Source organism: Tachysurus fulvidraco, chromosome 18 (genome assembly GCF_022655615.1).
Source record: "Tachysurus fulvidraco isolate hzauxx_2018 chromosome 18, HZAU_PFXX_2.0, whole genome shotgun sequence".
NCBI classification, from domain to species: Eukaryota; Metazoa; Chordata; class Actinopteri; order Siluriformes; family Bagridae; genus Tachysurus; species Tachysurus fulvidraco.
This window is the reverse complement of record NC_062535.1, coordinates 1,609,321-1,622,804: the sequence shown is the minus strand read 5'-3', so window position 1 is coordinate 1,622,804 and position 13,484 is coordinate 1,609,321. Positions and strand designations below refer to the sequence as shown.

Sequence of the window (13,484 nt, the reverse complement as noted above, 5' to 3'; positions counted from 1 at the left end):
AAATGTGGTTAGAAGAAAATAGAACATGCTGTTCCATATAACCACAGGATGTTGTTAGCCTGGCAGATGTACAGTATATCTCTGATGTGCAAGATATAACACGTTGCACTGCAGAAGCACACTGCAGAGGCACATCTTAATGTAACCAAATTTTTTGCTAATAGACACTGGGACCTATCTCTCACCTGTAAGAGCCTGTGCACGGTCCTGGACAGTGCCAGGCAAATACAAGGAAAGTCAAGGGCAGATGCGCCGCAAGTGGCAAGACCTAAAAAGAGTATATAAAGCTTGCTGTATTGGATAATGGGTGTGCATTCTACTAAAGCCAAGCTTATGCTTAGTTACTGTACTACATTTGTATTACTTAAGGATTGTGCATCAGAGAACAAATGCAGGCTAACAATTGGACAGTGTTTCTTGGTTTGTTACTCTCTTTACATTTTAATTACTTTTAATTATGCGAAAATTATTTGCTTATTTGAAGGAGATTTTAGTTGTAATTTTATTTTATTTTTTTACTATTTTATTTTATTTATTTTTTTATTTATTACTTATTTGTATTACATTGCTTTAAATAAAAACAAGGCTTCCCATTGTGAGGAACCTGAAAAGACAAGAAGGTCTAAGTCTGACTCCTTCATCTAAAAAAGTAAACAATAGATGAGGTAAAAGAACTTGAAGAGGATCCTTTGTTAGAAGACGTTGAGACTTCGAAGGACAATCCACACTAAGGTAAGACCAGTCTTGATCCCTACTGTTTGAACTTCCTCGTGCAAAACATAGGACACATTCCTTAGTGGGACTGTCGAGGATTTGTCCAGGCAGGCCAGGAACATTTGTCACTAGGGGACGCGTATTTCAGTACAATTACTTCACAGTTTATCCTGAAATTTGACAAGACTGAAAGCTGTATGAGAATGAAAAACATGAGAATTTGCCTTCAGTATAAATTTAGTCTTCAGTTTCAGTATAAAGTTGTTCCACTGTCACATCAGTCATGGGCAGCTGTCCACCAAATCTAGTGGGCACCTGCTAATGAATTTTTATCTCTTACTCAGTGGTCATGCCCAGAATCACTAAGAAGGTCTCTAGTCCTTCACAAAGATTTCTTTATGGGTGATCCAGGAACTTTTAGAACTGTTACAAGAACTGGCTGGTTCCATGCTCAGGTGTTTATCAAGAAGTTCTAGAAAACAAAAGATGACAAACTAAACACTAAATAAATTTTTTTGGTTTGTTTTTTATTTTAGGGATAAAAGTTTTCCTTAATGTGTGCAAGTTTCTGTGAACCCTGAATAACAAAGATGATATGATTGATATGTCTAGTCAATGTCACCTTTAGTGCACATAGGATAGTTGTAATAATGTAGTTGTAAAAATGTAAACCACAATTTTGTACATGCATACAATGTCAGGTATAAACCAGACCAAACCATATGATTCTCACTAGACCATACAAAACCACCATGATGTGGATTTTTTTAATATAACAACACACCTTATCATGATTGGTTTAAATACGTGTAGTTTATACCTGTAATGCAATTACTATAACTTCCTCAAGTATATAATATATATATATATATATATATATATATATATATATATATATATATATATATATATATATATATATATATACCTTTAACGCTAGTTCTCTTGGAGAAGTTCAGAAAATAAACTCTGTTATTTTACATCATATCTGCCTCTGTCGAATTGTGGATAAACATTACAATGAACAAAATTATCCTGGAATATATCTGTCACGCTGAGACACAGTTAGACAAAGGTGAGTGAGGATCCAAATGCAGTTCAAAGTTTTAATGAACAGGCAGGCAACACGGAACATGAACACGAACACACCACATACCAACAATGACCAACACCAGGGAAGTGAACAGACAGAGTAAATGTAGTAAACAGTAACCAATCACAAAGCAGAGACAATCAGAGACAAAGACAAAACACCTGGGGAAGAGATGGAATGCAATTAGGTCCATAGTAAGAAATGAGTGGGGGGAGCAAACAATTAACAGGGCAAGGCAGCAGACAGACAAAAAGGAAAACACAGACAGACTCATTACAATATCCTGGAGTGAAGCAGGAAAATACATTGGATGAGACTTCAGTCCATGACAGGGCATGTGGGGAGACCAGAGCTGTGAGGTGGTAATGTTAAGCACTGTACCTTGCCGCCAATGCTCTACTTTCATTACAAAATCTTCTTGTATGGAAAAAACAGAACAAATAATTCAAATTGATAACACTTTAAAAACCTGTTATGTGGTCGCCCCCTTACCAGATGTGTCATGTTGCATATCGTTGGAATCGTCTCCTTATTGGCTAAAGAGCTGTAAAGGTCCTGGGTCATGAAATCGCTACTGGAGGGAGCAATTGTCAATCAAAGGGAGGGTGTCCCACATAGGATGGAGAGAAATCATTGGCCTCTTAACTGCCTAGCTGTGCACCACAGGCACCAATTAGCTCATGAGAGGGCTTGTTTGATTCGTTAGACCCTGTGCTACAAATCTGATGCCCAAGTGTAGTTTTATAAGCCTCCAATGAGAAGTGAGAGCCGAAAGAAAGGACAGAAGTGAACTACTGTTTACAGTTTTCGGTCAGAAACATAATATTTGTGAGGCGAGCAAAGCCTTTTGGATTAAAAGGCTTACATATTCCATTTCCTTGGACTCTTGGGGATTTTTTACAAGCATTTGTTTTGGAAAATACATTAACATTAGTGACAATGTGAAGAAAGGAATGCGTTTAAAGGTAAGTAAACAAACCAAACTAGCGCCTCCTAGTTCAGGTGGCAATCAACTTGATTAAATTATTATGACTGCTATAAATCATATTATGCTTTGTGTGTGGGCATAATAAAATCCTGAGAGTCTAAGCTTTCAAACAATATATAATATTGTTATATAATAATGTGTCAAAGTTGTCTGTCTACATTCTTCATTTTAAGTTTCTTTTCTCAGCCAAACTGAATATTTATTGAAAAATTAACTGCAACTGATATGTTATGTTCAAACAAACTTTAGTTTTGCTTAAATACAGGATTTGGAACAACCAGAGCTTGATATTACAAAACACATAAGAAATTAAATTTGAAATAAAAGACACATCAGTGGTGTTCATTTCTTATTTAAATAAATAAATTATGCTTCTCACTGTATCATTTTAAGTTCCTTTTTGAAGTGGATCTTTTTCAAAACCAACAACAAAACAACCAATAATAATTAATTCAATTAATGAAAATCCAACTTTTCGACTATTAACAGTTCATGCCTTGGAGTAGAAAAAGAGCATAAAGAAAACATGTATTCAAACTCAGTTTTCTACATTCTGATTTACTCTACACATGGATCTGCACATTGACCTGCACATTGATTTTTGCCTTTTATCTGGGCACACGATACTTTGACCATACACTTATTGACAAACTCTCTCATTAAAGGGCCGGGCAGATTTTACAGTCTCTGCTGCCACAATAAAGCTTTACAGCCTTTACAGCAGCTTCACTTTTAGATTTTGCTTTCATGAACATAGTCTGCTGGGGAAACCAGACTTTTTTTTGATCTCCTCTGAGTTCTGGAGCTTCTGCTTTACGTCCAGGTCCTTATACTTCTCATAATGTTTCTTTTCATAGTGTCTTCTTATGTTATATTCTTTAGTTACAGACACATTAGCTCTGTTAGCACACAAGACAAACAGGTCTGTCCTTTATATTCGTGAACAGATAATCTGCCTCCCACCTGTCTTGAAAGCTCCTATTGTCCATCTTTCGTTTGGCCATTTTTGTGGAGGGTGGAATTAATTTGCCCGATGTGACTGTAACATGGTTGTTAACATGCCAACAGAGAATGAGGGGCGCTTGCTGTTCATGACTATGCGTCAATACAGTGACAAGGCATTCTGGGATTTGTAGTATTAGCGGAGCATGCGGCTAGCCAGCTGTATTGCACATTTGATATGATCTCACGGGCCAAATATAATTACACCGCTGGCATTATTTATTTATTTATTTATTCATTATTTATAATTTACAACAAATGCTACTGTACATAATTCACACTTTCACTCTGATCACATCTTTAACCATACTGTCATGCTGTGGTTATCATGGACTGCTGAACAGTTCCCTGTATGAACACCAGAGGGCGTTCGGGCATGGCTTTGTTTATTGTCTGTGTTCCTATGTGCTTCTCTTTAAGATTGGTGTCTGCACATGTATTTGTCTCACCCTGTTCCATCCGATTAATCCCATGATCTTGGCTGTCAGTGACTCAGGTGTGGCTTCTGCTTGTTTGTAATGAAAACCTGCACTAACCCTGGCTCTAAGATTCTACATCCTGGTCTGGATTGCTTTTGTCAGTCTTTTATTGCACTTTTCTTTTCTTCCCACAGTACAAAACTTACAAAATCACTGACAAAGATTCTGTCACTTTGCCGTTTGTCATCAATGATATTATGAGTCTGGAAGATAATCAAGATAAAGATGAAATTCAGTCTGATGATATCATTAATGTGCTGCATGGCTGTGTCAAAGAAGGCTATACAGTCAGAAAGACAATGAACATGTCTTAATTCAAGATCATCTGTTTTTTACTTATAACATATTCAGTAAATTATCTACAACTACAGATGCCACATGATCAGATGACGCAGTAATTTAAAGTACTTTATATCCTTTTATTGTTCTTTTCTTTGTCCTCAGTTTAATCCTGTTTTTCCACTGACTGATGCTGATCCAGGCTACATACATGAACCCAGTCTGAATGACAAAGTTCACTGTTTGGTGAGCGTAGTGCCTGCAAACAGCATCTCCTCGATGAAGAATGAGGTGATTCGGAAGATGAAAGCTGTCAGAAAATCTGCCCTCGGATTGGGTGGGTTACTAAATGATGTTATAATTTATGTAATAATCAGAGGGCCTTTTTACACCTGGTCACTTCCTGCGTTTTCTGTGATCCGATATCTACCCGATGGTAAAAAGACCAGGTCTAAATGCTCTCCGAAATGTTTTGGAGACGGATATAAATCCGATGGTACAAACCCCTTCAGGAGGTGGTCTGGGACGCGTTTCAGATTAAACTGGACAGGTGTAAATGCATGTGGTTGTTCAAGCCTTATATGTCAGCGCTATACTCCTCCCAAACGGAAGTACGTCACTCGCAGGTGACTCGTGAGTTGTGCATAGCGCCAGAAACAAATATGTTTTCCCACCAGCGCTGTTCCGATCTTTCACCCAGGCGTCTTGTTGGGTCCTAAAATGCAGCAAACAGTAAATTCTGTTTTTTGTAGCAACCGCATACACCAAAGTGTGGTTAATTGAAATGAAACACACTTTGGTGTATGCGGTTGCTACAAAAAACAGCGGGAGTAGAAAGATCGGATCGATATCCGATTCGCCGAGACGCGTTTATGTGGCCTGATGTAAATGGGACAGTTTTAACAAATCAGATAGCTATCGGATCAGACACAACACATGAAGCGACCGGGTGTAAAAAGGCCCTAACATACATTATATTTTTATATTCCCTGTTTTTTATGGATTGTTTGTATTTAATAGTTAGTGTTTTTTGTAGATGAGTATTTGTAGGTTTATTCATTTATTTATTTTTTCATAAAATGTAAAGGGTTTCAAGTTTATATAAAAAGGACTGTATTTGCTGCAGTTTCTTTTTAACTTTTCAGAAAACTAGGGGCCAACCAAAAAAAGAAGAAAAAATTTTAAACCTCCATAAATGCATTCATAAATGTGTGTTAATAAATGAGGTGACTTATTAAGAATATATTTAATTTCCCACTCAGTATTACTCTCCTGCTGTCTTTTGATGCCACCACCTTTATGAGGTATTTCGAAATTTCAGCTAATTTGTCTGTCTGAAGTTTCCTGGCATGAATGTGTTGTTGAATGTTAGTGCTTTTTACAGATACATTTAAATACATAAAAATAAAGTTCTGTGAGCAGAGCTGAGCAGCACACATCATTACGTCGCTCGATTCCGCTTCTGTTCCATATTTTTATTGCTTTTTTATGTTAACAAATTGTGTTTTGGTTCATATTTTCTCTCCGCTAACATTTTTCTTATCACTGATCATCATTGTTCAGGATTAATTTCACCTCTTCCCAGTTTAGTTCCTGATTTATTTTATTAAAAATCATGTACAGGTCCTTCTCAAAAAATTAGCATATTGTGATAAAAGTTCATTATTTTCCATAATGTAATGATAAAAATTTAACTTTCATATATTTTAGATTCATTGCACACCAACTGAAATATTTCAGGTCTTTTATTGTTTTAATACTGATGATTTTGGCATACAGCTCATGAAAACCCAAAATTCCTATCTCAAAAAATTAGCATATTTCATCCAACCAATAAAAGAAAAGTGTTTTTAATACAAAAAAAGTCAACCTTCAAATAATTATGTTCAGTTATGCACTCAATACTTGGTCGGGAATCCTCATGGCGCCGCTATGTTTGGCCTGCCACTTGCTCCTCTGTTTTTTCATGTTTGATTTCGCTACTGTCTCATCGTTAATTGTGTATGATCACACCTTGCTGATGGAACTGCGTTGTATAACGAATCACCTATTAAATACCCAGTCCTTTAAACCACCACCGCCACTGTTGACATTTATTCCTCCTTTCCTGAGACGCCCTGTCTGTCTGCTACCAGGCAGGATGCGCCGCAGAAGACGCGGGCGGAGAGGCGGGTTACATGTCAGGCTGAGGTCTCACCTGGATTCTTCGTCTCCGAGAAGTCAAGATCAACCAGGATGTGACAATGCTAGAAGATCGCGGGAATGCTATCGATGGCTTCGGCTGGTTGGCTCCAACACTGGCGTTCCGTTTCCGCGTCTCCGCCGTGCTGAAACATCCACTCGGGGTTGTGTCCAAGGAAATCTCCGTCCAATTCCTTGTGTGACATCGTCGCCTGTCCACGTTCTGCATGGCACTTTGTAACACCAGATCACTCAATAACAAAACATTTGTCCTCAATGATGTCATTTCCTCCCACAATCTGGATCTGTTTTTACTCACATAAGCTTGGCTTCCCCCAGGTGACGTCAGTGCCTTTTTGGAAATCCTCCCCTCTGGTTACCTTTACCTAAACACGCCGCGGCAAACGGGTAGGGGCGGGGGGATAGCCACCTTATGCTGCCACCTTATGCCGCCAGTTGTCCACTAGAGGGTATTCCAGTTTCGAGTCACAAGTATTTGTTCTTACACTACCCTGTCCGATCTTATGTGCAGTAATCTACCGGCCGCCCAAATTAAATAAATATTTTTTAATTGAGTTCTCAGAGTTTCTGACAGAGTTTCTAGCAAAGTTTGACAACATTCTAATCTGTGGTGACTTTAACATTCATGTTTGCTGCCCCTCTGATAAACCTGCTAATGAATTTAAGGCACTTTTAGACTCATTAGATCTGGCTCAGTCCATTTCCTGTCCCACCCATAGGTTAGGTCACACTCTTGACCTTATTATCTCTCGTGGGGTGATTGTGTCAACCTGTGAGGTCATGGATTTTCCCATCTCTGACCATTCTCTCATACGGTTTGACATTTGTGCTGTTCCACCTGCACCAACGTCTACTGCCCCCCATCACCGTCGCATTATTACCTCATCTACAGTCTATGACTTTGCTGCTGCTTTCTCTGTTTCTGATCTCGCCTCTACTGCTGAATTGGCATCGCCTCTTTGCCCGGAACGTTTCCTCGCCTCCTTCCATACCACCTGCTCCCGGATTATGGACTCTGTTGCGCCCTACAAGGTTAAGTCGACCAATGGTACATTGGATCCCTGGCTCAATGATACAACTCGGGCCCTCAGGCGCTGGTGTAGACAGGCTGAGCGAAAATGGAAGAAGGATAGGTTGCAGGTGTCTCTGGAGATGTTTAGAGACAGTCTTGCCACCTATCAGAGTGCACTTAAGGAAGCTAAAGGACAGTACCTTTCTGCTCTCATCAATAACAATAGCCACCGCCCTGGAATTTTATTCAGCACTATCAATTCTGTTATAAATCCGGTGTCTGTCACATTGTATGACGTATCTGTAAACATATGCAACACATTCATGCAACATTTTTTGGACAAGGTTTTGTTTGTTAGGCAAACCATTACAAGTCCCCACTGTTGCCATGTCCACTCGTGCGGCGCAATGTGTGCTAGAGAACTTCGATGCAGTTACTCTGGCGGACCTGAAAAAAGCTGTCCACGAGTTGAAGCCTACCACCTGCCCCTAGACACTGTTCCTACCAGGATTTTGAAGGAGACGGTTGACATCATAGGTCCCATCCTTGTCCCCTTCATAAACAGCTGTTTAAGGGTGGGTACTGTTCCCGCTGCTCTCAAACACGCTATTGTGAGACCACTGCTCAAGAAACCCAACCTTAATCCCTCCATATTCTCCAACTTCCGTCCTGTATCTAACCTGTCATTTCAATTCAATTCAAGTTTATTTGTATAGCGCTTTTTACAAAAGACATTGTCTCAAAGCAGCTTTACAGAACATAAACATAGAGCAGAAGGTAAACATAATTAATGATAAAGGAATTAACGAATAATAAAAGAAATAAGAATTAACAGAATAAAAATTCTAGATTATTATTAGATGTATATAGTTCACAGTGTGTATGTATTTATTCCCCTATGAGCAAGTCTGAGATGACTCAGGCAGCAGTGGCAAGGAAAAACTCCCTTAAATTGGTAAAGGAAGAAACCTTGAGAGGAACCGGACTCAAGGGGGAACCCATCCTCATATGGGTGACACTGGGGGTGTGATTGTAATATACAGTCAGTTAAATGTGGTATTGGTGTGAGGTTCAAGGACTTCTGATCTCCTGAGTACCACAGAGTCTAACTGGAGATGTCTCAGGATTCTTAGAGTCGGCCTCGGCTCAGTGGACGTTCAAAGGCTTCGTCCCACAGAGGACGTTGGGAGCTGGTCATTTCTGTCTAAGTTGATGGAGAAGCTTGTTTCCGCACAGCTGCAGTCTCACCTTCAACTGCACGGCATTGGTGATACATTTCAGTCCGGTTTCAGGTCAAGACATAGCACTGAATCAGCGCTATTGAGGGTCCATAATGACATTCTTAGAGCCCTGGATGGGAAAAGCTCTGTGGTTTTGGTATTACTGGACCTAACCGCTGCATTTGACACTGTGGATCATGCCATCCTCATCTCTCGTCTCCAACATGTTGTTGGTCTGCAGGGTGCGGTGCTAAATTGGTTCTCATCATACCTCACTAACAGAACCTTTTCAGTAATGCTTAATGACTATTCTTCCTCGGTTGCTCCTCTATCATCTGGTGTGCCTCAAGGATCTATTCTTGGTCCTACTCTGTTCTCACTCTACATGCTGCCACTTGGTCAACTCATCTCCAATCACAATGTTCAATTTCATTTCTATGCTGACGACCTCCAGATCTATCTTCCTGTGACTCTGAGTAATCGTTCTGCATCGGACCCGCTCCATAATTGCCTTCAGGATATCAAACAGTGGCTTTCCCAGAACTTCCTTCATCTGAATGAAGAAAAGACTGAGTACATCCTGTTTAGCCCAGATTCATCCAGCAGTTCTCTTACTTTTGGTTCTCTAACACCTCAGTTTGCTCCCACCGTGCGTAACCTCGGTGTTATTTTTGACAAGAGTATGCACTTCGACAAGCAAATCAGTGCAGTAGTGAAGGCGAGCTTTTATCAGCTAAGACTACTCAGCAAGGTAAAATCATTCTTGTCTCAAGCTAACCTTGAAAAAGCTATACATGCCTTCATCAGCTCAAGGATTGACTACTGTAATGCTCTCTACACTGGACTTAATCAATCACTTCTCAATCGGCTTCAAATAGTACAAAACGTGGCAGCACGTCTTCTCTCCAACACCTCCAAACGCTCACACATCACCCCTGTCCTCCACTCGCTTCACTGGCTTCCGGTGCGGTTTAGGGTGGAGTATAAGGTCCTTCGCTTTGTGTTCAAGTCCATCAATGGTCTGGCCCCAGCCTCTCACAGAATTAATAAAGGTCTACCAACCAGTCAGATCTCTCCGCTCCTCTGGACATACCTCTCTGGTCATTCCCATATACAATTATGAGAAGTTTGGAGGCCGGTCATTTGCCATCAAGGGACCAAAGCTGTGGAACGCACTTCCAGCACATTTACGATCCATCACTGTGCTGAGTGTTTTTAAATCACAGTTGAAGACATATTTATTCATACAAGCTTTTAACGCGTAGACCCGGTTTCAACTGCTATTTTATGTTTCATTGTGTTCTTATTGATTTTATTTATTTTGTTTTTTATTGTTGTTTTACTGGAAAGCTCCTTGTGCTCCTTTTGGCTGTTGTAAGGTGCTCTATAAATAAAATTTGATTGATTGATTTTGCAGAAATGACGGCGTGGCATGGAGGCAATCAGCCTGTGGCACTGCTGAGGTGTTATGGAGGCCCAGGATGCTTCGATAGCGGCTTTAAGCTCATCCAGAGTGTTGGGTCTTGCGTCTCTCAACTTTCTCTTCACAATATCCCACTGATTCTCTATGCGGTTCAGGTCAGTAGAGTTGGCAGGCCAATTGAGCACAGTAATACCATGGTCAGTAAACCATTTACCAGTGGTTTTGGCACTGTGAGCAGGTGCCAGGTCGTGCTGAAAAACGAAATCTTCATCTCCATAAAGCTTTTCAGCAAATCTCCTGATAGCTAGCTGCATTGACCCTGCCCTTGATAAAACACAGTGGACCAACACCAGCAACTGACATGGCACCCCAGACCATCACTGACTGTGGGTACTTGACACTGGACTTCAGGCATTTTGGCATGTCCTTCTCCCCAGTCTTCCTCCAGACTCTGGCACCTTGATTTCCGAATGCTTTCATCCGAAAAAAGTACTTTGGACCACTGAGCAACAGTCCAGTGCTGCTTCTCTGTAGCCCAGGTCAGGCACTTCTGCCACTGTTTCTGGTTCAAAAGTGGCTTGACCTCGGCAATGTTTCTACTCCAGACTCAGTCCACTGCTTCCGCAGGTCCCCCAAGGTCTGGAACCGGTCCTTCTCCACAATCTTCCTCAGGGTCCGGTTACCTCTTCTCGTTGTGCAGCGTTTTTTGCCACACTTTTTCCTTCCCACAGACTTCCCACTGAGGTGCCTTGATACAGCTCTCTGGGAACAGCCTATTCGTTCAGAAATTTCTTTGTGTCTTACCCTCTCGTTTGAGGGTGTCAATGATGGCCTTCTGGACAGCAGTCAGCTCGGCAGTCTTACCCATGATTGCGGTTTTGAGTAATGAACCAGGCTGGGAGTTTTTAAAAGCCTCAGGAATCTTTAGCAGGTGTTTAGAGTTAATTAGTTGATTCAGGTTAATAGCTCGTTTAGAGAACCTTTTCATGATATGCTAATTTTTTGAGATAGGAATTTTGGGTTTTCATGAGCTGTATGCCAAAATCATCAGTATTAAAGCAAAAAAAGACCTGAAATATTTCAGTTGGTGTGCAATGAATCTAAAATATATGAAAGTTACATTTTTATCATTACATTATGCAAATTTTTTGAGAAGGACATGTATGTTGTATTTCCTTGTGAAATTGACACTTTAGCACCCCCTGCCGAGGCTGTTCCAGGCCGAGGATAAACCCTGTATTAGATGTGTTCAGTGAAGACATTTTTTTCCACGAACTTGTCCTTTACAAAAAGCAGTACAAGCTGAGTTGTGCAGCAGCCCACAGCACAACGCACACTTGTTAACCCACTTCTGTTCCATGTTTTCATGTTTCTACATGTGTTTTTATTTATGTCTTGTCTCCACCCATATCCTGCCACTCATCACTGATCTCCCTTGTGTGTCAGGATTAATCTCACTTCTTCTCTGACTAGTGTCTCTGTATCCTCTGTGCAACCTGACAGCTTTCTTTAACTTATCTGTGAACCCCAGGTATCCCTCATGTGGTTCTGATGACAAAAATTGATGCTGATGTCTGCCCACTGGTTACAAAGGATCTAGCTGAGGTTTACAAAAGCAGGAAAATCGAAGAAAAGGTTTTTTTTTCTTCTTAAACACTACTTGTGTTTAATTTTTCTTGTAATCGATACAAATTTGATCCTGTTTGTATTTTCTATATGTCTAGATGCAGGAATGCAGCCACATAATTGGTCCAACACTGAAATGCATCTTCCCAGTGAGCAACTATTATAAGGAGACTGAAATGGATGACAAAAAAGATGTGCTTATTCTGTCGGCATTAAAGGCAATTGTAGGATTTGTTAACGATTACATTGAAAATGGTAACATCTGAGTACCTGCTAAAAAGTCCATTTGGAAGAAGGAATTGGGATGTAGGTCTTTATTATCATCAAATCTTTATGGAGCTCATTTATTAATCTTGATTAACTACTTGAACTATAATAATTTGTGCCTGTAATTACTGGTGTAGACTAATTAAGAGCAAATTTAATTGGCTATTATTAAATTTAAGCCTCACATCTGCTTATGCTACAGCTCACTTATTTTTAATGTTATTCATACATTCAGTGTTTGAGAAAAATTATATCCTCTATTACATCCTGCTTGATAACCACTTTTTACTGGTTCTCTTAATACTGGTTCTCAGCAAATAAATAATAATAACTATAAAGGTACACCACAACCAATTATTAACTCATCCATCAGTAGACAGGTTAAATCTTAACCTGTGTTTTAGGCAAACTCTGTTCCACGTGTAACTCTTACGTAACTCCTGAATAGCACGTGATTCTGCAGTTATGAGCGAGTTCAATATTAAATCTACGTTTAACTCTGAATACAGTCCTCTGTGTGTTTGTGTGGGAAAGAGCTTAGGAGGTGTATGTGTGTGTGTGTGGGCAGGGCTTTGGATATGGGTTTGTTTAAGATGCAAAATGAGATGATATAAGTTTTTTATGTTGTGCATATGTATTGGCCCATTGGAGAGAGCTTGCAGTCTAAATAATATTGGCCAAACTTCCATAATTAAGTATTTATGTTATATAATTACAGAGCAATATTTCTATCAACTCTCCATGTTGGTAATTTTAGTTTTATGACAATCCTTTATCATGTTTGAATAATTCATTTTAATGAAGTTAAAGGTGGACATAAAGTTAAACCTTATATCCTGTATAAAAAAAAAAAGTCTATGTACTATTCAAGTTATTTTGTGTACATGCTCAACTGGTTAATGTGTTCGACCCTCTGGAGAAATGATCCTTGGAGACCTCTTCCATGTAAAGCATATTGAGAGTATGTGGAAGTACGATTAATAAACTTTATGAATTATGAACATCTGCTCTTTTATTTGTATATTTTACTTACAAGCAATTTTTTGCTTGGTCCTTTATCCTGTTCACAATCCTGCACACTGGACACTGCACAAATCCTGGAGGTGTGAGGCTAACGTGCTAACCACTAAGCCACCGTGCCCCCCCCAAAATCAGGTTAAATTGATAAAAAAGAAAAAC

General features: G+C 39.7%; 1 long non-coding RNA gene across 1 annotated transcript in view; it reads left to right on the top strand.

Annotated features, from left to right (window-relative positions):
- Positions 1-4,097: 4,097 nt before the first annotated feature.
- LOC125139352 overlaps positions 4,098-13,484 on the top strand; it is a 29,748-nt gene continuing 20,361 nt past the window's right edge. Inside the window, exons 1-3 of the long non-coding RNA XR_007138394.1 lie at positions 4,098-4,892; positions 11,944-12,047; positions 12,137-12,644. This is a non-coding gene — a long non-coding RNA (uncharacterized LOC125139352). The remainder of the gene's footprint in view (positions 4,893-11,943; positions 12,048-12,136; positions 12,645-13,484) is intronic.